The sequence below is a fragment of the Rhynchophorus ferrugineus genome, unplaced genomic scaffold, assembly GCF_030347505.1.
Source record: "Rhynchophorus ferrugineus isolate W39M unplaced genomic scaffold, kcgeb_rfMv2 rfM3, whole genome shotgun sequence".
In the NCBI taxonomy this organism is placed as follows: Eukaryota; Metazoa; Arthropoda; class Insecta; order Coleoptera; family Curculionidae; genus Rhynchophorus; species Rhynchophorus ferrugineus.
The window spans coordinates 56,838,279-56,865,435 of NW_027472582.1; the positions used below are offsets into that span (position 1 = coordinate 56,838,279).

At 30.3% G+C, this 27,157-nt stretch overlaps 1 protein-coding gene across 1 annotated transcript in view; it reads right to left on the reverse strand.

Moving 5' to 3' along the window:
- Window positions 1-27,157, reverse strand: part of Schip1 (Schwannomin interacting protein 1) — a 612,769-nt gene that overhangs the window by 254,271 nt on the left and 331,341 nt on the right. The gene's annotated exons all lie outside the window — the stretch shown is intronic.

Genomic DNA, 27,157 nt, shown 5'->3' on the forward strand with positions numbered 1-27,157 from the left:
TAAACTTAAAGAGTCCGACGAACATTAAAAAGGATTGTGACCAGACGACATAAAACGACCGCGCCAAATGCAACAGTAGAACTCAATAGTTACTTGAGTAAGGCTGTACCGACAAAAAGAGTATGGCAGGAGCTAGACGCGGCGGATGAAGCAGTGCAATAAAACCTGAAGACTTGATAATTCGAATATGGTAGACCCAGAAGCTTACGATCTGGACTGCTTGCTTCCTACAGCCCAGCTTGTAGGATGTTCTGTTGGGATGTTATTATTTGTGACGGTAATATCGTAATATTCAACTGGTCCTCTCATTCACATCATTGGCCGGCTTACTGCGAATTAATATCTCGACATCCTCAATGATGAACTTTTTATTACGACTAATATATTGATGCCAAGAACTGTCATATTACAAGATGATACTGCGCCCATAAAATAGCCAAAGAGGTTTATTCTTAGTTTGAGCGTCAAAATATCCTCACAGCAACGTAGCCCAGCACAATCGACATATCTCAACATAATTGAACTCTTGTGGTATTTTTGGAGCGAGAATGAGGAGTTGATTTCCATCATCAACACCATTAAAGCAACTGGCAGATGCTATGGTACAAGAGTGGGACAACATTCAGTTGGAAACTAGATACACTAGAAATCTATTCCACGAGGAAATGCGATTGTTTATGTTAGTGGCTCAACACTATTACTAAAGAAATATTGTGTAGTTACATATCAGCTTTTTATTTTATTAGTATCCGTCCTTTGTATTCGTTTCATGAGTTGAAATCTCTCAATAAACAATTTGGCATGTTTATTGTGTCCATTCAACAAAGATATTGTCACTGATAACATAATACACCGATTACTGATCTCAAAAAGATTGTAATATTTACATAATAAGAACTATGAAACCGAAATTATTTTAAAACTTCCATTACTGCTCTGTCTCTCTGTCGATTGATATACCCCGTCGTGTTATTGTACTGTATCCTTTCGCATCCTTTTCCACGCGAAAACACTGACACATATACATGCACGCGTGTTACCACAATATCCCGCTCGCAGAGGGAAGAAAACGGAAACAAGCATTCCCAAAATTGGGTTTGATCCGCTGGAGTTTTCGGCTTTCACTTTTTCCCGAGCTTATTATGAGGTCGACCGTGGCTCCTCTCGCGCCTTATTTTGAGATTTATCGCGGAACGACGCCGGATTCCGGTAAATGTTAACAATATTGCTGCAGATTTTTCACCGCCAATAGAATACAGAGTATTAGTATTTTTCTCTACCTGAGATCCTACATAGGTAGGTTCGTGTTGCGTTGATATACCAATATGTATTGTTGGTTTTACTTAAACATACGAGAGGATATTGAAAATATTAACACATATTTTATTTAAGTGGAATAATTATTCGCTTATTTTTTAACTATGTTGGTAGGATTGCATACGCATAATCTATGTTAGTGATGCATATATTAGGGCCCCAAATAATCGTTTACTGTTTGAAAGAAAAAGAGAACACCAAGAAATTATATTAAAGTTATCTGATATAAAACACCATATAGATATATAGAGATGAAATGAAAAAACTTGAAATATTATTAATTTCAAATAAGTATCATTTACGGAGTTTTCTACGGCGAAATATATACAGCGGATGGATAAGATAATATGAACATCTAACTTATACGTAATATGTATTTATTAGTAAGGTGTTAAGCGTTTTTACTAAAACATCTGCCAATTGCTGCTACCTGCTCTAAAATTCCCAATAACAGTTCAATTAAGTTGAGGTATACTGGCCAGGAAAGATATTGGAAGTCATCTTAAAATATGGCAGTAATATGCTAGTCATAGTAAGATCTTCATCATTGAGGATTTCAAGACATTCATTCGCACTATTCCGGCCAGTGATTTGATTGACGCTTGCCTATGTTATGCTGTAGGAAGAACCCAGTCATTTATCAAAAACAACAAATAGTTTTATGCTATCTAATCATAATTGTTTTTAATATTCGTCGGTTTCTGTCAGTTATCTTTGGATTTCGCTCCCTATTTCTCTTCGCCGATGATGTTTCACCATGTCTTGTGTATGCTGTCATTACTGCACATATTGCCGCTTGCGAAACGTTAAACAATTCAACCGTTTTCAACTCAGACACTCCCGCTAACCGATCATCAATTATTTGCCCTCTTTCTCTAAAACTGAAACCAAATATTCTACCGATCCATCGCAGAAAAAAGTGTATAATACACTGAAATATAACCTACAAGACTTGGCATGTTAAATGAGTAGTATATATTCATCATATTCTTTACACATAATTAGTTTTCCCAACATGCAACAAGACTTGTAGTTAATTGGTATTATTACTTCCGTTAGTATACAATTATTATTCAAGTGCAAGAAGTTATCGTGAATGGTTTCAACATTTGAACAACGAAGGAAGAATACGGACGCACACAATTGAAAATTCGAATCGAATAACATGATGGGAGATCGATATAGATAATATTATATAAAATCATGACAGTGCATCTGAGTTGTGCATTGAATATTATTTTTAACCACGATTAAATAATTTAATCGATTTTAAAATTTTTGATAATATATATTAATGCATTATTGCTATTTCTGATCAGTAGCTATTTTGAGATAAATCCTCTAGTAACATATATATTGGATCATACATAAATGGACTGAGTGATGAAAGCGGGCTTCAAACTACAATCCTATATATGATTTATCTTGTTGAATTTCGCGCTTTTGTACTTTCGATAATTTTAATTATAAATCGTCACAAACATAAATTATTATCATGCCCCGATGGGATTCGAAACCACAGTTATCGCATCAATAAGAGGGCCATCATGTCGTTCTTATTACTGAGGCACCAAGCCGGCTAAAATATAAATAATTACGTTCTAGACAAATACTTCCAGAAAGAATGCTAGAAAATAGTGACTGACAGTTAATTGCAATTACAGTTGATATTGATACTATTTTGCATAAAATTTCGGATATAGAAAATACTGCTGTGGAATTAAAAACGAGGATGCAAGAACGAGTAGTAGGTGCTTGGAGACGACAATTAGGAGTGCATCGTTGTCATATTTTCTCATAAATAAAGAGGAATGTAGGAAAAATTAAATTATTTTCTATTATTGAATAATTTAAAGAGGAAGTACTGAAAAATAAGCAACTGAATATTGGGAATAATATAGTTAAGATGGAAACGAAGCAAATAAAAAGTACAAAAGAAAAAAAGAAAATGCAAAGTGGTTAAACAAGAATAGGATGAAAAAGTAAAAAATTCATAATGAGTTATATAAGACTATTAGAAAATTAGTTAGTCTAACAGAATGAATAACAATAATATAGAAATCATGAAGAACTGGCCAAATTAAAAGAGAAAATATATATTAATGCGGACATGTCTTAGAAACAGGGACAAATACAGAAAGCATTCATAAATATAAATAGAGCGAGGAAGGACGGGAAGAAAAGCGAAACCGCAAGGCTAACAGAAATTGATAAAAGAAGTGAACAAACAAGAAATACGGGAACCGGAGGACTAACATGGGCAATAGAAGAGGGATATTCAAAAGACAGGATGTGGGAGGAAGTTGGGAAAGGAAGGTTAAGATGACGATGACAACGAAAGGCTATGACGATCGCAAAAGGTAAAACAGAAAGAAAAGCTAATAAGAAAGAATAAAATTGAAACAAAAATCTCTTATAGTTTCCGAGATATGGACTATCGAAATTTTACACCTTAGGCTCTGCTTCTAACTTGGGCCAAAATTGTAAAATGGTCTTATGAATTGGCGATTTCGTTCCAATTCACATTCCAAGTAATATTCGGCATGCTAATTACATTGCCGATTACCAAATTGCAATATCTCTTATAGTTTCGGAGATATGGCCAATCGAAATTTTACTGATGATACTGATGAACCTGAAAGTAAATTATAAATTAGAGTATTCGACAGTAGGAGAAGAAGAAAATAAGAAGAAGACATGAGAAATGACAAAGAATAAATAATGCATAATTATTTTCACTAATTATAATACATCTGCAGCATTTAGTGGTATAAAAGTTATTTTTAATTATATATACATATTACGATTGCAAAAAAAGTCAATACACCGATATGACATTCGTCTTTTGTCCAACGTCTCTTCGAACTGAATTTATTAAAAACGCTACGAATTAATTTCAACGGTAAATATAAACCTAAAAAGGCGGTCTAAAAATATTTTCATTACGTTCCTGTAGTTTTGCGTCATTTATCGATTCGGCAGCCGCGGGCTAGGGACCGAATCCGGGTCACAGGCCCAATCTCTTCATTCCTCTGGGCCTACCCCACAATAACTTGTGTGAGAAGTTATCTTGGCGGGCACGGCCACCGCCTTACCGTATTCCTTCCTTTTCTTTATTATTTTTACTTTTCAATTGTCTTCGGGGCTAAAAGCCCGGAATTGGATTAAATTGGGTTTAGGATTGGAATAAAAATATTTTCACGGCAATCTGTTGACTTAATATTTGACATTTTCGTTTGTGCATCCAATGAAGTAACGTTTTTCTTACTAAATTATCATTTGAAGGGAGCTTCTTATATTCAATAGGGAGAAGAAGGATAAACATACATTTATCGAATTTTAATGCTGCTCAAAACTTTTATTTTAAATTATCGTTATAGAAATTAAAAATAATAATTCTAGATATTGAGGTAGCTAAATGTCTAACACATATAGTAATAATGAATCGTCTATCTGTTTTAAAAACGTTATCCTCCTGATGTCTTAACTGCAGTTGTTTCTAATATTATATTGTTATTTAGTGTTGTATTCTGTTTTATCTTTCATTGCTAGATATGCATTAAAAATAATAGTTTTATTATCGAATATAAAGAGAGTTCTTAAGATTAATATAGCAGTACATATGTTCTATAAAACGGCTAACGGAGCACTGGATATTCTAAGAAATCTGTATGGTGTTAGGTGACGTAATAAACGAGGATGAGCTAAAGAGCTCATGTAGTGTAACTTGTCCGAAACCTCCGTACTATAATATTCCAATCCTTATCCAATTGTCGCTTATAACAAACAATGGCTTCTCAATGAACAAATTTACTCCTTACGGGGATTGATAATTGCAATTGAGGATTGCAACGCTAATAAATAATAATGTAATAATGAATAATGAATCGCATATTTGTATTAAACATATTATCTTGCCAGCGTTTTAATTTCTTTAGAATTGTATTCTGTATTATCGTTCATAGTCACTGATTTACTAAATTGTTAATATTAGCTACACTTTATTTTTGTATGTCATTTTACTACAGTGCATGTCATTTTTGCTTAAATCCGAATGGTATTGAGTTTACATCTAATATTTTATATTATGATGAAAATGAACTCTTTTTTTTGTAATACTTAATTTTTTTTTTGGCCCACAATATTTAAGTATTGTTTTCTTTTGGATTCAAGTGGTATTTTGAACTTGAATTGATACGGTGGCTCAGTTTTTGACTGATACTTAAAACTGCTGTTTTGATAATTAGCGAAATTAACGTTCATGCATGAAATTATTATTATTATATTCTTATTTTAGTGGACTTATTGAACGAAAAGCCAGATCAAGTTAGTTAATAAGTATCATACAGTTTAGCAGTTAATGAATCAATAGTATTTATATGTTTGAAAATTTTTCAATGCAATAGAAAAGACTCAAAATGAGGTTAAATGGCTTCCACACGAATTTCATAAAAATTAACATTACGGTGTCACTGTTTGGAAGGTAACAAAATAAGAGGTTTCTATTTTGTTTGTTTTTGTCTATTTAGTTTATATTTCTTGATGTTCGCTGACTTTAATTGTATATATTGAATGACAAACTGTTGCTGAAAATATAAGCACTACACAGTAACAGATGCAATGTTATTCTGTTGCATGACAACCGGCCACATGCTGCAAGAGTTATAAAGAATTATATAATTCAGATTGCGAGCTCAAAAGTGATGCTTGGTTGACACAGGCTTTGAAGAAGTACGAAAACTGATCGATGATTGGATTCAGAGCCAAACCAATATCATTGATTCCATACAATGTCACAATACTGCCAGAGAGATGGGAAAAGTTGGTGAAAATGAAAACAGATGAATATTTTTTATTAATATACAACATACCAACTTTTCTCAATAAATACCTTTTTTGTATGAATAAGAGCTGCAAACTAGCTGGTATATATATAAAGATTATAATAAACCCAAATCAAAACTAGTCCGTTAGCACAAGAAGCGGAAGTCAAATAATTTAAAATATAGGACTGAAACAGGGAGATGCACTTTCGGTCACATATTTCAGCTTTGCATAATAACGAAGTAAAATACGCTGAAGTTAGAGAGTGATAGGAGTATATACCGTATTATAGTAGGTATATGAAAAGATTAAAATAATAATATATAAAGTGCTAATAAGATTAATAATAATATATAGCGCAGAAAAAAATTACAATGACAAAAAGCTCATCACTCGTATCCTAGAAGGGTAAATATTAAGAATCATACTAGAATATAAAAATAGCAGAAAATAAGTACATAATAAAAAATGATTATGAATTGGATAAGTAATTGGTACTAGAACCTAGTAGGAATTAGTAAGAATAAATAACGATAGATGACAGTAGGAAAATCTTAAAAGATCAACATTAAGAGGGATAGATGAAGTTAAACAGGACTTTTTGGAATTGTAGAAGAAGAAATAAGCAAATGTTATTAATATTAAAGTGTGCAGGACCTGTAAAATAAAAGAGAACATAAATTGAACAACTCCAAAGCATCTATAAGGTTCATCTAGAAGAATTCAACATCCCTTGATAGCGTATTAAATCAATCGTTCATTTTGAATCATCCATAAATATATTAAATGTAATGTAAATGTAATGTAAATAAATATATAAAATAGTAAATTTTTTCTTCTTTGGATTTTAATTCTCTCGTCAGCATTGACATTTATTGTTTATCATAAAGAGTGAACACTTTTATATGGAATATTTATATTTACGCAAGTAATACAGCTTCAAAGCTGTTATATATATGAAATGAATATATAGATTTATATTGATACATAATATTTTTTATTTTCCATTAACTAATATTTATTTTTTATTATTACATAGTGAACTATTACATAACTAAATATTTTGTAATAATATTTCACAACCGCGTACCTTTACGTCTCATATTTTGCAAAGTGATTACAAAGCTTTTTGTTATAATTGGTCCAATTTACTAAATTTAATTTTGCGTCAATAATTGCGAACCTTTTAAAGCAAAACTTTGCGTGCATGTTTAATTCATTTTTAGCTATTTTTGTTAGCAGCTCTTGTCAATGGAAACCCGAGAATTCCCAACTGACTGAGTCATCCTGTTATATATAAAATTATATGTGAATATGTGACCCTATAGCCATTTATGAATGATGTAATATTAGTGCCGTTATCCAACTAAAAACAGCCTTTAATTATTTTGTTTTTATTTCCGAATTATAAGAATGATTTTAAAAGAAGGTATATGTATTATATGTGTAAAGTAACATACTGTTTTTTAAGACTTAACAAGTGAATATATCAGTTTGATTTTCTTTAAAGAAAATCCAGAAACGGTCCGGAAGAGGATAAAGGAACATTCGTAGTGGTCGCTAAAATACTGAAGATACTAAGAGACGAATGACTAATCGTATATTATTTGTAAATTTTATTCTTCTGTGATTTAAAATAAGCAAAATGTATTTTTAAGTATATATATATGTTTTATTATTTCGTAGAAGTCATTTTCTTTCTGTGGTGAGTTTCATTTAATTATTCATAGACAGTACATAATTTCATTGCTCTCTAGATTCCTATAAGCTTATATTAAAATTAATTTTATATTCTGGCGATGTAATGACAGCAAACTTCTAATACAATTAGTGCTTCATTTATATGAAACAGTTCAATAAAATAAAAGCAGTATAACAAAAATTTACAATAACGGTGCAGAGATAGATATTATTGATATTGATTATTGATTGTTTATTTTAATTAGTTTTATTGATACTACACGTAATATTAATTTTAAATCTTAGATATTCACCTGTGAATGAGAGACAAAAATTAATGATGCTTAATAAAAATTAAGGATATTTTATGAAATATATTATAAAGAGAGTATGAGGGCACATATTTTATGAAAAATAGGAACACTTTAGTATAACATTTAAAAATTTAGGAAGGTTCCTGTAAGTTTTTTAAAAAAATACAGAAAACTTTTCGTATTATGTCGATTTATAAGCATAGAAGAATACACATTCCTGTAACGATTTGGTTTCTGGATCGATATCTCCGCTTCACTCAGTATTGATTTTGTGCAGTATACAATTTGAACTACAGCCGCTCTACGACAGAGGGCGCCATAGCATGTTTTACAGAAAATTAGGTAGTTTTTCGCAGGACTCATACGCATTGTGAAACTTTATTGTTATTTATTGTTATTGCCTGCGTCATTTGGAATTCATATTTTTATATAATACTTTTATATAGTATAGTTTTCATATAAGTTTCTAATAATCTCTTGTAAAATATAGGGCTAAAAGAAACTTTATGTTAGATTTCATTTTGAGTTATTTTTGATGACGGTACCAATTAAGATTGTACCAAGCGTATGTAATAAAGATTTGATAAAAAAAATTGTATTGTTGATGATTATAATAAATTGTAAATTGTAATAATAGTATACATAGTATAATAATCAGATCTTGTTAAAATCTAATATAATAAATTATTAGTTAGTGCCTACATTGCGTTGGAATAAATGTTAATTAATTTACTCAGTACTCTAATAATTTAAACCTGGCGGAACTAGGAGAACCCTTCAAAATAAGAGTCGGCGGACTTATTAGGGATATATGAAACAAAGAGCTTAATGAAACTATCAAATATATCACTCTGGTAAAAATATGAAACAGTATTATTCGAACAAATATTCGTATATACTTCTTACCGAATATGTTCTGGGTCGACCATCGATCCTTGACTATGTTGATGTTGAACCGGTCTTCTTGAGTTTCCGCGCCAAATGTTAGACTTTGCTTTCAGTATATTGTAATAAAAACAAAATATCTAAATCGTTGTTTTAATATTACACTTTTTTTAAATTTACTTATTATATTGTTACTAGTCGTTGTCGACTAACCTAAAATTTGTCTCGACCCATCGGCCTTATCTTCTAAGATTAAATAGTTTGATTCTTTTGATTCTGTGTCCTGTTTTGGTGTAATACAATAGTTGTATTATTTGGATAAAGACGTGAGTGTGTCTTCATGTCTCTTTAAAATTCTCATGATTTCCTGGGTGACAGTGTGACAGCGACAGTATCTGAAAGTCTCGATGTAAGTAATTAGTTCTGTAGTATCTCGGTGAACCTACGATACTTCTCAAGTTCTGGAAAACTTGTATTGCATTTATTTTAATTCTCGCGAACAAGCCATATGGTTTTCATCCAATTAACCAATACATTTTCCTATTTTTTAACTTCAGCTCTTTGCTTTTGTTTTTTACATGTTCCTTCCAGCGAAGTTTTACATCAAGATTCATTGCGAAATACTTTTTATTATAAGGAATGATATTATTATTTATTCTTATTGCTGGTTGAGCCGTCCGACTATACGTGAATTGCATATATACAGATTTACTTGCGTTATTGTTTATTTTCCAAGTCTGGGTCCAATTATTTATATTGTCACTCGCCTGTTGTAATTTTTGTGTGGCTTCTTCTCTGACAGCAAGAAACGCAGTATCATCAGCAAATGTAGAGTAATCTTCCTCGTATTTGAGTCGAAACATTCTGGCTGTAATTTAATATTTCAATAGCTTAGAATATTACACTCAAACAGAAATTTGGTATTGCCTTACCTTCCCCTTTATGATATACCAACCCGTATACTATCATTTCGCTCTCTATAATCAGAAACATATGAATTACAAATAAAAATCATATTCCTTTTGTTCGATTAGGAAGTAAAGCATAATGAAGATAACGAAGGTCCGGAGTTCGTATTTCCATCATTTTTGCAAGAAGCTTTTATGTCTCTCACCAACGTTCTTATTATGCATCCTAATTTAATACAGGATACTTGTAAAAACGAGCTTTCGCGTAATTATTACTAAATGAATATCAACAAGGGTGTCCTTAATAGTCGGGAAACGGGCACGGACAATGTCTGCGAAGAAGGGAAATAAAAATTAACGAGGGTGGTCAGGACAAAGTCAAGGGCGCAACCCTAACCGTCGCCGACAGAAATTAATATCGCCGGGGTGTGTCGCGTCCGGGACAGATCTCCGGGTTGATTTTTACGACTTCGGAGCAGGTGTCGTCGGTTTTGTTCGGGTCGTAAAATTTTGAATTTTCACGGAACGATACGCGGCTCCGCGGGACCTTTTTTTTGTATCGGAGGAATTCTGATTTATAACCGAGAAACATTTGCGTTTTATACGCTTCGCGTTCGACGAACACGATGGCTGCGTCGTTTTTTTTTTTTGAATGGAGTCTACTTGACGCAAAGTTCGGCACGCAGAAGTTATAAATGAAAAACATGTAATGCTTTTTGTTTGATTTAATTTATTGTATTGTTTGGCATTGCGAATTTGTACTTTTTGAATACTAAACTCGAAAATAACTGGAAAACATTGCGCAATAAAACTCGCTAATAAAGCTTCCTATAGTCTATTCAAAATAGCAGTGAAGTCACGCCTTCAAGATGTTTAATACAACAATATTTTCTTTCTCATAATATAATTAAATTCAATTATTTCACAGGAAATTCTAAATTATTTCAGGTATGTAAAACATTCCTTCATACACTGTTGGGCAATATGGGTTTTAAACGGTGTATAGATAAGCATAAACAGGTCTAATGGAAGTTCCAGGCATTGCTTTTAAAAGTCTACAATTTCTAAAAGTATATAATAAAATCAAGGTCTCTTCAGTTCAATTTGTATCTTTAGATAGGATATGAATTGGATATTGGATCAATCATGGCAAAATGATAATAAAAATAGTGTTAGGACAACAAAAGTTGATGTTAAAATGTAAATCTTGGAATAACAATTGATTAGGTTTAATTAATTATAAGATTTATAATTAATTACAGATTTATTGTTCTTCATGCCGTAAACAGGAATGGTTAATAACACCTTCGGCTTGGATGGAATCGTAAAATATAAGATATATTGGAAATTAACAGCTAAATTGTTCAATTGAATGAAACTTTCTGAATATGAGATTATGTTTCAATGCTGACAATTTCCAAGACAGGGTGGTGAGGGTGGGAATAACTAATTAAATAATTAACGATAACTCTAGAAAATCTTATTGTAGAGTGCGAAATATTTATGTACACAGGTATGTGTGTAATTGTTCAGAATATACATGAGCATTTGGTTAAAATATGTTCAAATTAGGAGGGTAAGAATACTAAATGTTATGCAGATATGGCTAATGCATTAAGGAGAATGCAGGGATAAAATCTAGTTTAATCAAGAAAAATGTATACAGATAATAACAGAACAAACTATGGAGAAATATAGTGATATCCAAATGACTTTACAAGGGAACACTGTTCCGAAGGAAACAAAAATTAAGCTTAAAAGGTAAATATGCTCTCTAATGAAAGTAAAATGTATTATTTGAATATACAATTATCAATTAGGTGGATTGGGATTCAGGGAGATACCTCTACATAAAAGACACGCCTAGAACTCTAATTCATAAGTGGTGTTTAACTTTCAATGTAAATATAATAAAACACAACCCTGACCTACAAACAATTATAACTGAGTAATTAATTATCGTTTTAAGTCTTATAATAATATATGCATTAGATGTACTATAATGTTAAAATAAATTATGTTTGATAACAGTATTTTTGTTTAATTATTTTATTTGGATTAGAATTTTGTCGAAGTCAAAATGAACTAAAACTCGGAGTTGATGCAACAACACCGTGACGTGTCATCAGTTTAGATGACGTGAGTTCACTGTTTTATTGAACGGACTATAGCTTCCTATGTATGTGTAAGTCTTGCTCTTGCAACATAAACTTTTGGTTAAAGACAAGGTGCGTTTTTATCCTAATGCGTATCAAAATTCACAGATTAGTCTATTGGGGTCATATGGTTTTTTGCCTAAGCCTTCAAATATTGGAATATGATAATACCGAAGGATTAACCAGGAATTTATTAGTTATAATTTAGGAATCCCATCTAAGTTCCAGGAAACATCCAAGTTTTGAAAATATATATTTGATTTATATTTGGTATATTATATATTATAACTTTTCGCAGAAGGTAAAGTTTATAATGTGAAAGGACTTAATTATTAATGAGCGTTATCCAAACCCTATTGTGACGTGTTGAGAAGAAGTTAACGTTGTAAAATTACTATGCAGTTGACAATTTGATACTATCCATTGGGCAAAGTTTCCTGTTCAAAAGATGTTGATAGGTGTTATTAGTTAATAACATTTTTTCAATTATAGTATAGTTCACCATATAGTTATCTTGAAATAAAAATGTTTAACTTAAGAAAATATTTGTTTCAGTTTATATACATATTTTGGTATGAAAGCCTTTTAGAATTTGTCAATTTTCTGTTTTGTATATGGGAACCGTTTTAATATAATGGTTGAATAATACTGTACTGAATATTCGTGAAGAAATATCTCTGGTGTCTGGTCACGATGTGATTGCATTATAAAAGTTCCGTTTATATTAGAATATCGTTTCCTGTTCGGTCGTTCCAATAAGTAAGAAGTAAACCAAAAATTTTTGCCTTTGAACGCTAGACTTTTCATAATTCATATACTTTATAATGAGAGCTTTTATTTCAACAATTAGTCACTTATTCGAACCTAATTGGGTTATGATCAACACGACATCTACTAGTAGGATGCCTCAGATTGTCTTGAAGGAATTGGTAAAGTAGGTGAAGTAAGATTTTTCTTTTAGTACCTAAATTAGTATCATCAGTTACAAATATCATTCGTAAAGAATACCAGTAGCTTATGCGATGGATATATTTTAATACTTGTCACTAAGAATATCCTACAAAATGCACCACATCTATAGCTTAACTGTCGATCTTGTAGGATCTATAATGGATTAATGTTCAAAATACAAAAAAGTTATTAGATCTTTGTGAAATAATTTATATTCTTTAAACCAGGACTTATTTGTACTAAAATATTATAATCCAATTTTTTCTTTGTTGATTTGGAGGTTTTCTTTCATAGAAAACTTTTGAGTTCCTAAAATCAAAATTAAAAATTTTTAGCCCCTTGTTCTGATTCAGGATTTTGATGGTAGACTCTCGTTCCATCCAGGGCGATAAAACAACTTATATTTATTATTAGTTTGCCGAAATCTCTGACAGTTATTCCACTAAACAGAATGCTCATGCCACAAATTATTATGGAAATAGAAATGTCTTAAAATAACTAATGTATAATTGTAATGTAATGACTGTAATGAAGCAAATCTTGAATTATGACTGAACAAGTTATGTAATAGGTATATAATGAAAAGTCAAGAAAATTTGTTTTTTCTGATATGGATCTCTGTAGAGATTATAACATCTAATTTATCTCGATATATTTTTGGGGGCTAATATTTAATACCTTTCATTCCATTCGTAATTATAAAATCTATTTCAAATTCAAATAAATTTAATTTAAATGAACGAAGGTATAGGAAAATAGTCCATTAAGACTCACTAATGCTTTAAATTATATACTTCCATCTGCTAAATGTAAAATTTCTGTTAAAGCGTCCAAAGAAGAGAGCCAGCGTTGTAGATATTTGCATAAGCCTTGATGGGCTATTTGCATATCTTGATGAACTTGCATCGAAAAACAAGAATCAAATGGCTTTTTAAAAGTTCAGGATGGATGTTTTACATTTCCTGGGTGCTTATATTTTACGATCATGTGGTATTTACTAAAAGAAAATTAGTTCTAACTAACCACCTTAACTAAATTTGATTATAATTCAACTATACATTTTTGCACAATTTTGTTCATTTTAACAAATGTTTTTTCTTCATCTAAGCGGCTCCTACAATTTTTAATCTAAGAATGCTTTTAATTCTATATCTTTCTTCTTTCCATCATCTTTCGTTCAATTCAGCATGCATTTCTAAGAATTTAATGTAAGTTTAATTTATTGTTTTTTTTTTAATTGGTATAATTTACAGAAACAATATGTATGAATTAAAATATACGAAAAAAGTAAACAGTCACAATAATATACATAATATAATTCGCTTTATCATCTACTGTGGAAGTAATAAACCAAATAATCCGAGCTCTAGAAACTTCTGCTTCTCTAATATTGAGCACGTTGTATAGATATATTGTTAAGATCAACATTAAAAACTTTAGAAGTCTTATTTTGTCTGTATTGTTCCGTGCGACTTTTACAGTTTGACATCTGAGACCTAGAATTCTTTCTATGATTATGGCAAAAGCTACTAAAGTCAATAGAAGCTGCTCAAGAAGTATAGTTTTGTCTTTATACATTAATAAATGTAAAAAGAAGAACAGCTGACTAACCTAAATAGATAGAGAGCAGATCCTGATATTAAACAACGAAGAAACAGTAGGAGATGTCCGTAATTTTTAGCAGTTTCCACAAACATTTAATCATCGATCATTAAATTATAAACATCTCGGGAGGAATTGTATTAAATTATTATCATATCTATTATTTGTGTGAATTAATAATGTAATAGACATCGATGGGATGATTGCCTAGGTATTCGTTAGCACTACTATAAATATCATAGAAAATGTTGAGATGAAATGAAATGAGCTTCATTATATTTACTTATATTTGAGACATATTTTTTCATGTAAAATTATATATATGTGAACGTTATTTTATCACTCATTATGATTATAACATTAACATGGTAATTATGAAATAATAATAACATTAGTTTTTATTACAATCGTAGTGGCATGTAAGCTTTATGTTTGTTTATGTAAATAGAGATAACTTTGCTGACAATGTAGAATATATATAGTCAATTCAAAATTATTTTATTCATGTGTCATCTAAATTTGTGGCGTCAACACGTCTTAATGTTGCCGCATCAACTCTGAGTTTTAGTTCTGTTTGGCTTTGTCATACAACAATATTCTACTATAAATAAAATAATTGAACAAAAATTTTATAAAACATAATTTATTTTAACACTACACTACATCTAAAAAGTATGGTTAATTATACAACCACAACAATTTATAGGTTAGAGTTCTAACTTCTTTTCACTATTGATTTCAAGAATTTTGCGTATGTTTGACAACCGGACGCCTTCGAACTAATTTGATAGCATTGTGTCTCTTTTTAACTAGAATAAAATGAGAAAGAAAATATTGCCTGATTCTGAAACGATTTTACAAATTGCGGCAGGCATTACAATAAACATCTTAGTGACGTATGTACAAAAAAACTTTGAATAGAATATATATTTCATATCATTAGAGAAAGCGTAAATGTAAGAGAAAACTTAAATCCCATACAAATCAGTTAATTTAAAATTATTTAAAAGGATTTTAAAAAATGATAAAAGAAAAACTTATTTTGAAAATGTTTATATTGGCCTCTGTGATTATATTTATTAAATCAATTTATTCATCATCAATAATAAACCTCGGAGGTGTTTGATGTTAGTCGAACTTAATAACAGATAATTAAATCAGCAAATAATCAAAACGTGATTAATTACGTTGAAAATATCCAATGGGCCGCAACATGGAGATACTGATCCTCCCTTGTGACTTAACAAAGAAAATTCGAGTCAAATATGTTCATTAATCATCTTCCAGCTAAAGCCTTAACTACAAAAGTTAATTGGCAAGGAATGATCACGTTCGTATTAAATATCCTTGTTATTAGTTTGATTAATTAAAATCCTAGTTCATTTAGGCACTACGAGAGTTAAAGTACAAAATCCAACGAGAACAAATAAGATTGAGGTATTATAATTGTTACAAATATATATTCTATTACATTTTAGAATCTAAATATTGAATAAGTTATCGTCTTAAACAACTTTTCCCTATAATATTAAACTGGTTGAAAAATAAATTAAGCCGGCTTAACAGCCGTAGTAATTAAGACTACGGGACGGTTCTTTTACTGCTGCGATAGTCGCAAGTTCGTATACCGTTGGGGCATGATTGTAAATTTATATTTGCGATCATATCATAAGAAAAATCATCCCAGCTATGTCAGTGACCAGGTTGGGTAACGGATGTCGTCTGGATAGTCTTAAATTGGTCATTTGTCAGGTCGAGGACCGTGGTTCAGATCCCATGTTAAGCAGTAGACTCAGTCTAGATAAACCGTTAGTTGGTAAAAAGGGGACTTTAAAATATAACGAAAAATGAAGTTAAATTTGCTGCATTACTTGAACGCAGAATTTAAAAGAAATCATGTTTATTTTTTGTTGAGATTTCAGAAGCAATATCCAAATATATATATATATATATATATATATATATATATATATATATATATATATATATATATATATATATCGCTTTGAGACACCAACAACGTTCAAAAACGAACAATAGGTAGTATTCTGAAGTTTTATGTCATAAGTATAATTAGTATTCCATATTTGTATTATTAGCATCATTAGTTTCAACAATATTTTCATTTATGATGACAAAATTAAATGAATAAAATTCAAATCTGCTATTCTACGTTTTGTGAGATAAATTGAGTCTATACAGGTATACACGTATATATATATATATACAGTATACAGTATACAGTATACAGTAGTACAAGTGGTAGTATGAATATACAAATACAACAAATCCATTTCCTATATTATCTTTTATGACTTATTGTAATTTTTGCATACTTAATAAAATACCTAAAAATAACGAGCAACCTCAAAATATCCTTAATTAATGTTTAGTATTTATGTATGTATTTAAATAGTATAAAAATATGACAAAATATTTAATATAATATTTTTTTATATGTTTTTTACCAACTATGGGTGTATTTCGATTGGATCTACCGTTTAACGTGAGCTGCGAACCACGGGCCTCGACATTAAGCCTACCGACTGGCTAGTGACCAACTTAGAAATCATCCCAGAAGACATCCGGTCTTACCCAGCATAGTTACTGGCGTGACTGGGATCACTTTCCTTGTCGGATTTTGCACTCTTGCCTCGGATATTTGCTTGCCTGACACATTTACGATCATGCCCCAGCAGGATTCGAACCCGCGACTATCGCAACAGTAGGCGGACCGTCCTGTCGCTTTTACCACTGCGCCACCACGCCGGCCTTATTTTGATGATTATATTTTATCAGCCTGTCTAAATATTAAAAAATAAACATTTTTTAATAGAATTCAACTTTAGAATACAAAATTCTGATCCAATGTAAATATCAATTTTAAAAGTGTGTTACTCTATTGAGATTCAGTTAGTTCATCAGTTCTTTGAGAAACTAATGTCGAAACCCGTGCCTGAAATCCTATACGTTTCATAACTGGCGCTATCGGTATTTCTCCAGTTAACCGGAATTTTTTTTCATCTTCCTGGCAAGATGGAAATAAGTGTTGAAATGCCGATGTTGGTTTGGGAGCTATACAATCATAGATACACTTTCGCACTCTTTCGGCATATTGAAACTGTGTACCTACCAAACCAAAGTGTCACAACTCCTATACTTCATAACTCATACAACATGTGTTAATAACAGCTATTGCTGATTTGTTATGCAATAATATATCATTCAATGTGATCAATTCCTGATGATGGATATCTGCAGTATTAGGTATTTTCAGTAGTAGCAGCTTGTAATACACCACACCTTGCTGATCTTATAGTATTCACAGTAATACTTTATATCCATAAATATTCCGCTTCGGTGTCGATGTGGATGGCTCTCATGAACTAACCCATGAATTTTTATAGATTTATATAGTTTCATCTATATGCTTATTTTAATAACTATATTTTATCGACCGGCCTAAATATTAAAAAATGTATAACTTAATTTAAATAGAATTCAACTTGAGAATACAAAAATACTATACGTTTCATAACTGGTGCTGTCGGTATTCATTCAGTTAACAGGAATCAACTTACTTATCAAGAAAAAAAGATATATTGGCGTGGTTGAAAATCGATTCGTGGTGAAGTTTGGACAACAGTATAACACTTCGGGTTGAGGTGGACTGAAGATGCTCAAAGTCCGCCAATTATGAGCTATTAGGAATAACATCCATTCTTTAAAAAACTCCCCTGTCCCGTACATTTCTGGCACAAGTATCAAAGTTCAGGCTCTAGGGCCACCAAAGGCGGGTTGAAGTTGCTATGACGGGACAACGACCACGTATATCCTACTGGTTTTTTCTTGAGATGGAAGGTGTGATATAGCACGACTGAGATTTCTCTAGTTATTCGAAAAAAGAAAAAGTGTTCGAAAGACGTGGAAGATTGAAGTTGCTGTGAATTAACAAAGTACCCAGAAATATAATCCCAGATGTTGAACAAGGGCGGGGTGCCAGCAGCGACAACTAGAACACGATAACGAATAACTGGCAACCCCGGGACATTTATTTGGAATGTTATTGAAGGGTATTTCGATCATTCAGTAACCGACCATCGTTTGGTTTAGACGTGCCACTATCGATTGCCCAAGCCTCGTCTCCAGGTAACACCGCTGCCATCCGTTTTACCTATTTTGTATTTTCTACATTTTTTTATGTTGTGAATAAATAACGGCATCCTCGTGTGGCCATGAATGCTTTCAAATCAACCAATTACACTATTATAAAAAAATCCAATACTGCAAGTTTTCCTAAAACAAAAGATTAATTTTTACAGCAGTGATTTTAACACTAACATAACCATTGCTTACAAAATTTTGAAATCATATATCCTGTTATAATATAACAAATACTTATTTTGTTTAGCATTTATCTTCACTTATGTGATTTCAAATAATACAAAAAAATCAACATTTCCTTACAGTAAATTACACTGTGATATCGTCAGTTATCCAGACCTGTATAATACAAACAAACAAGTTAACATCACTTCTCGGATTGAAATTGTTGTAGATGCACTGGATTAATTGACGTGTTATGCGGTTAAACGCCTCAATCTCGGCTTTAAATGAGTTCGCTACTATAGGGGAAGAGCAAAATTGATGTAGTCCAGTTATCGATCTCGAATTGGTCGGGTGTTTTCAATATTACTGCACTGAGTATTGCCTTCTGTAGGCTATGTTTTCATATATTTGACTGTTACATGTAATTATGCCTTAAACTTATTGTATTTTTACGCATTCTTAATATATATTATATAGAAATTTAATAGGTGTTGCGTTTTACGTGATGGAATAGGTTTTCTTTGTTTTCTTTGACCCCCATTAATAGCTGCTATTGGTATATTTGTTTTAGTTGAAAAATAAATAATACTTTAAATGTTATATAAATACTTTTTTTACGATTTTGTGTTGAATAAATTCTATTTTCCGTATTTTTTGTTTTGAATGAAGTTTTACTTCACTATTTTTTACATGAAGATAAATCATGAAATGTAAAACTTGATTATTTTTGATTTGCAGGACGGTCTTCATAAAATGCAAGATCAGAGTATTGAGAGGCGATTTTTCATGTTCTATACCTCAATGGTGATGAATAACGATGGGACACATGTGTAGCAATATATCTTCAGAAGCTACTTTAAAAAATATATTTCTTTGAGAAACTAATGCCGAAACCATTGTCTGAAACAATACGTTTCACAAGTTACTTTAAAAAATATATTCTTCATTAAAAATATGTAATTATTAGGTATCATCCATATTAATAATAAAAAACATATTCACAAAAATTGATTCAATATATAACAAATATAAATACCTTCCTTCAATTTCTACAACTTATTCTCATCTTCCTGGCAATATGGGAATAAGTGTGTTAAAAGGACAATGTTGCTTTGGGAGCTATACAATCATGAATTATTTTAGCACTCCTTCAACATTTTGAAACTGTGTGCCTTTCAAACCAATTTGTCACAACTGTTATCCTTCACAACTCTTACTGTATATCTGTTCTGCAACAACATTTCATTCAATGTGATAAAGTGCTGATGATAGATATCTGTATTAGTATTAGATTTTTTCAATTTCAAGTATTTAACGCAAACAAAACTCTAACAGATGGTTGAGCTTTAGATTCAGAAATGTATTATGCAGAATGGGCAGAATTAAGCTGAAAAACTTCATTTCCTAAACTATTCTATTTTCATTTTGTTAATGATAATTGTGCTCTAGACACAAGCCTCCTCATTTATTATTTCTCTAGAAAATTTAAATGTGGTAGCTACTAGATAGTTTACGATAAATTAGGCTAATTCCAGTCACATAAGTGTTAATTTCTGAATACTATTGATAGTTGCCTTATTGTCAAGTTTACCTATATTTAGTATATATATATATATATATATATTATTTATTTTAATATTAAGGATGCTATATTTGTATAACTATATGTGTATCATATTTATTATATATTATTCATTATATATTATTTATTATAATTTGGTGTCCTTTTGTGAAAGGTCAAATGTTGTTTTTTATATATTGCTGTAGCATATGTTTTTTGTATAACGTTTAAACATAATATATTGTTAATTACTATAGGGTAACTGATTTAATATATATATATATATATATATATATATATATATATATATATATATATTTATATATATATATATATATATATATATATATATATATATATATATATTTATATATATATATATATATATATATATATATATATTTATATATATATATATATATATATATATATATATATATATTTATATATATATATATATATATATATATATATATATATTTATATATATATATATATATATATATATATATATATATATATATATATATATAGAGGTTGTTTAATAGTTGGTAACATGTATATTTCGCATTTGCACCAATAAATTAATAAGAATTAATTATTATTAAGCTAATAACACTTTCGTTTTCAAGCATTTAACGCTAACAAAATTCTAACAGATGGCTGAGCTTTAGTTTGAGAAATTCATTATGCAGAATGGGCAGAATTAAGCTGAAAAACGTACGATTTGAAAAACTTCATTTACTAAACTATTCTATTTTCCTTGTTTTAATGATAATTGTGCTCCAGCCACAAGCTTCCTCATTTATTCTTTCTCTAGAAAATTTAAATGTCGTAGCCATTAGATGGTTTACGATAAATCAGGCTTATTCCAGCTAGCTTATTTCTACTTGTAGTTTAATTCAAATAACATTAATGTGTTACTATGCCGTACAATGTATTAATTAAACCCTACTTATTTTTTTAATATTAAGGATGCTATATTTTTATAACTGTATCTGTATCATATTTATTATAGAATATTTAACATAATTTCGTGTCGTTTTGTCAAAAGTCAAATGTCGCAAGTAGTGTTGGGAACAATCGACTGAAATCGATTATCGACTGTTCAGTAATTGACTATTTTTTACTATCGACTATTTCATCGGCTATTTTTGGTTCAACTGTTTTTACTAGTAACTGTTTTCAGTCGCTATTTTCGGTCCGACTGATTTTATTACTATTTGCTATCGACTGTTTCAGTCGTTTACTTTTGGTTACTATTTTCGGTTCTACTAGTTCATTCGACTGATTTTTAATGTTGTGGCCTTCCATCCTAGCTGCGACTTTGAAAGGAATGCCCCGAATTTATGCTTATATAGATTTATATGTAATATATGTGGTTTTATGTTTTTTGCTTGTGAATAACTATATATTGTAAATTAATATAGCAGCACTTTGGAACGCTAGTTTTCCAGGGCAAAAAATTAAATTGTAAATGATAAATAGTAAGAAACCTTTGACTAACATAATAGGTAATACTTTGGACTGGTATAATAGGTAATACTTTTTTGATAAACGTTCACGAATTTTGTCCAAGCCTCTTGTTTTTCGAAACTTTTTTCCTAAAATTTTGAAAACTAAAATTAGGTTCCAAAGGTTTCAGAAATTGCATAGATCCAAAAGATTCGAAGAATTTTTTACAGTAGCAGTTGTTAAATTTCTTTTAAAAATATTAACCGTAAAGAGGTGATTAAAGTATATTAAATATTTGTAATAAATACATTTTCAAATAGGAAAACTGTACTTTAATATTCAACAATTTATTTTGTTGGCTATTAAGAAGAGCACCACAGATTTTATTTGTTAACGAATGGACTATCTTAACAGAATGTATTCAACTTTTAAAGCCCATTGAAATAATGACCGCCGAGTTATCTGGTGAAAGATATCCCAACGATGTCTTCAATTATACGGTTAATAAGAGGACTGTAACATTCCATCAAGTCCAGGATTTTAACAAAGTCAACAAGTTGTCTATTAGATGTCATCAATAAAAGACTTAAAATTAACTGCTCCAAGCATTTATCTCCGTCCTTTCCTATCTCACATTGTATACCGACAAGAATTCGTACATCTTCATCTGACACCACGAATGGAAAAAAACAGTCAAACCGTGCATTTGACCGAAAATAGCAATTAGTGAATTATTTAATCATAATTTTAGCTCAAGTACACTAATTTAATTTTGATATGTTTGTCCCACACTCGTCCTACTTGTATATATATGTAACTACAACAGAACAATAGTTAATTTAATATTAATTTAGTAATTTAATACTATATTAACTATATCTAATATAAGATTTAATAAATTTAAAAAGTATTAGTGTAATATTTTTAAGTACAGTATTTAATCTTAAATATCAATAGCCTATAAGATGAGTTATTAACCAATGTTGTTTTGGTGAATACACGATAAGTGGAAAGTGATACATTCAAAATGTTAACACATTAATAATGTTCAGTTATATTTAAACTTTAAAATAAATATTTGCAAGTTATCGTTATGAGAGAAGGCCCTAAAATAGTTGTTTAATTTTTAAAATAAAGTTTAAACAAATTCTGCGAATATAAATAATATGAGTAAATTAAAAATTTGCATGGTCTAACAAATATCGATTTGTATACTTTTTCGATAGTAAAGATAGAATCTATATCGATATGATAAAAACAAAAAATTTGACCCAAAGTACCCAAAGTATAAGATTTTACCTCATAAGATATCAATATTCTTCTATTAATGATGATCCATACAAGTAGCTCTCTCTTCATCTTAATCTCTTAATCCATGCTTTTTTGGAAACTGATCGTTGGACATTTAATATAATAAATTAAGTTATATTTTATAGTTAACATATTGTATAGTTAATTAACAGAAGTCTGTAAGAAATTGGTTCATTGCTTATACGCCCAATATGTCCAAACCTTAATAATTTGCATCTAAAAGACATCATAGTAAATGTTCAACTAAACTGTGCATTATGTATAATATCTTCCACTTCAATTGTGCCACAGTCTCGTTGGAAACCAGAATTTGTCTCATCGACTATATTTAGTCTAATTCGGTGTCCATATCTTCGGAGATTATAATATGGACGTTAAGAAAGATCTGTAAGCGAATTGGATTAAGATTAAAGTCGAATACAATATAATATCTATAGATAAATACACAATCTAAACTAACAGAAATTATTGTCATGAAACATTTTAATATCTATGACTAATTTTATATATTTTTGTATATTTATTATTTAATATCTTTAATCGAAGTGAACGTGGATCAGAAATAACGGTGATGATAATCTTATAAATAAATATAGCCACACCACTGCGTGTCATCACTAACACAGAATATTCCTACTACCTAAATTACGCTTAGTGTTTCATCAGAAGATGACATGTTAATTCATTGGTTTAATAGGTTGTTTTACAAGTCCAAAATGTACCATATATTTATCAAAAGCAGATTTAGAAAAATTCGAAGCAATTTTAATTTTTAATTTTTCACAAAAATATATTCACTGCATGATTACATTGGCTGCTTATATCTATACGGTTGTGACTTGACTCTGCTGCCTTGATTTATAATTAAAGTTGGAGGCTAATCTATTTTTTAGTTACTCTCTGAGCCCGATTTTTGGCGTCGAAGCAACTAAAAAAAGGTGTTTACGTTAGTTTTCCGGGGTGTAAAAGAAAGGTGTTGCATCAGTTACCTCCAGCAAACCTGGAGAAGAAACAAAAAATTATGTATCAAGTTAAATCAAGTGCTCACATAGTTCAAAAAGATCACTGTCAAATTCACTAAATTAAAGCACGACCTATTATGGCATACAACTTCTTCACCGTATTCTGCTAACCACAATCTTTAGGCTCTTACCACATACCTTTGAAGATATCTTTATCGAAATCGTTTTTTATAAAATAATACTATAATGACTGATATAGGGGTATGTTGAATATATATAGGTCCCAGGAAAACATTATAGCGATCCATATATTGAAGATTTATTATGAAACAGATTAATATTTACAATTAAAAATCCGTTTTTATATTTTAATTTTTATGTATTATTTCTGCCAATTTTCTAATACGATATGGGTCATTACATGTAAATAGTTCAAGCTCAGATTATGAAAAAATGAATTATTAAGGTAATCTTTTCGGTTGACACCGAGCAAACATGTTTCAAAATCACTTAAATAATTAAAATTATTATGTGCAGATATACTATAGTATATGCAGTGAAACAGCTAATTCACGTCATCAAAATTTACGTTTATTGTAATTTTTTATTATAATTTTATATATTATTCAACATTCACTTGTAATATAATAATTGCTAATAATTAGGGCTATAATAAATAATAATATACATGTGAGTCATACTGAGAATTGCACAATTTCATTACCAAATAAAAAACAATTAATGAATAGTTTTTGAGAAATACACGATTAATAATCGTATTTTATTGAAAATACGAAATTGAAAGCATTTTCCTGAAATAATGCCTTGTGAATCATCTTTTTCTTAAATAATGATTTACGTTGAATATTAATAAGTACAGCCAACATATTTTATGATAAAAACGCGTATTGATCCATTCTCAAGAATTATTATTAGTGCTGGAGTCTTGTAAAATCTAAGCAATTTGTTTTACAATGAAGCTCTTTGAAAGATTAAACTACACATGTTGCAAATACTTCATAATATTGTTAGTTATGTATTTTGCATATATCATGTGTCGCTTTTACAATATAGGGTAATCCCCACCAGGTCATACACTTTTAATATAATTGTCTGCAGTATGTTATATGACAAACGTGGTGAGCATAGCGAGCAGTATGAGGTCCCAGACGAGGCTTTGTCCTTTCATTGTCGCCATTAATGCAATCCTGACGATAATTTGGCTTAGTTCGAGTTGGTTTAGTTGTTTCGCCGTCATTCAGCGCCGGACTTAATCTCCATTGTCTTCGAGGTATTTCCCTGCTATTTACCAACTATTAGAATACGAGAATAATGGGAAATGTACGATAATATTAAATTGTTAGAATAGCTAATATAGTAGTTTCGAGGCAATAGCTTATGGGATTGTATGAAAAGTTGTGATAGATTACTATGATAGGTTTTTCCGTCTCATGAATGATAAATAGGTTAATTAAGTTTTTTTCAAATATCGTTTCGATAAACAATCAAAATTTTTATTAAATCATCTACTTTTCAATTTTTTATTCTCAACTTTTTGTTAATTAAATTAACTTGTAAATATTACTAACACTAAATGAGACTTATTCGTCAACATTTTTTGAGATTCGAAAGGTATTTTCGTCAGTAATCCGACCAATAATAATCTCAGCTTACCATTGCACTCTTTCAAGTCAATTGGATGCAAATATTTCTGAGAAAAGACCAGATTTACAGAAGAAAAAGTTATATCTGGTCAAAAACTATTGATAAAATTAATTCATTAGAGTGCGAATTGATTCACTCATTCAATCGTTGATCAGCTTTAGTCTTAGACGTTTTTTAAAAGCATCATTCTAATAATAATAAGTTTGGTTAGTCTAAAATTAGCTCAAACCAACGGAAGTGCTATGGATAATTGGAAATGACTGATACTTAATGATACTGCTGAGTTATTCTTCCGTCAATTTTAAAATCATTTTATCTTCTCTATTCTGCGCTTTAACGGTCTGTCTAAAAACAATAAGCCACTGTGTTGCCCAAGCTCTTAACTGTTTGTTTGTTATATTTTTATGGGAGAATTATCATTTGTGATTACGGTTCCCATGCCTTTATGTAAATCTGTTGATGAAATTGCTGACACAAACGATACTCATGATTCTTTATCTTCTCAAGCTAGCTAAGTTCTCAACTTGGCACATCACGTCATTAGACATCACACCGATTTCTTAGGGTACTTATTGGTATAGTAGCCGTGATATATAACAACTCCCTCTTGAAGATATTACTAAAGATATGTATGTCGATAAAAGTGTTTTGTGTTGCTCTGTTATGGATGTGTTATAAATTTAATTTAGTATAGCCTGTAAGGAATGTTTTGCAGTCTGAATTAGAACGCTTATGTTAATAAACCATGTAGTAGGCGAGTAATTCATTGGCAGGATATTTTAACTATAACATTTTCATGAGTGTTTGAGTACGTACAATCCAGATTTGCGGCCCTACCGGATTAAACTGAAATACTTTTGCTCGAACTCTACTAAACTATGTCAAGAAATACCTAAAATAACTCCGAAATGACTGACTATCCACGTACTATCATAAGAGAACAGCAGTATGATTTCACTGGTATCATCGTAACATAAACTCTTATAATATAAAAGCATCACAATGACTTTGGACGGAACAATCGCAGAAATAGAAGGAACTCTTGTCATCTTGTCACTTAAAAAGTTGACCAAAATTGCAAAATTCATATGCTATGATTATTTGTAAATGTTCTTTTGTTTTAAATAGTGCTTCGATGCATCTATAACTGATTGAGTAACTGTAACCTAATCTATAATAAGTTAATAATGAAAAAACATTCGATTGATCAAATCTCATAACCGTTTTGAGACAAAAG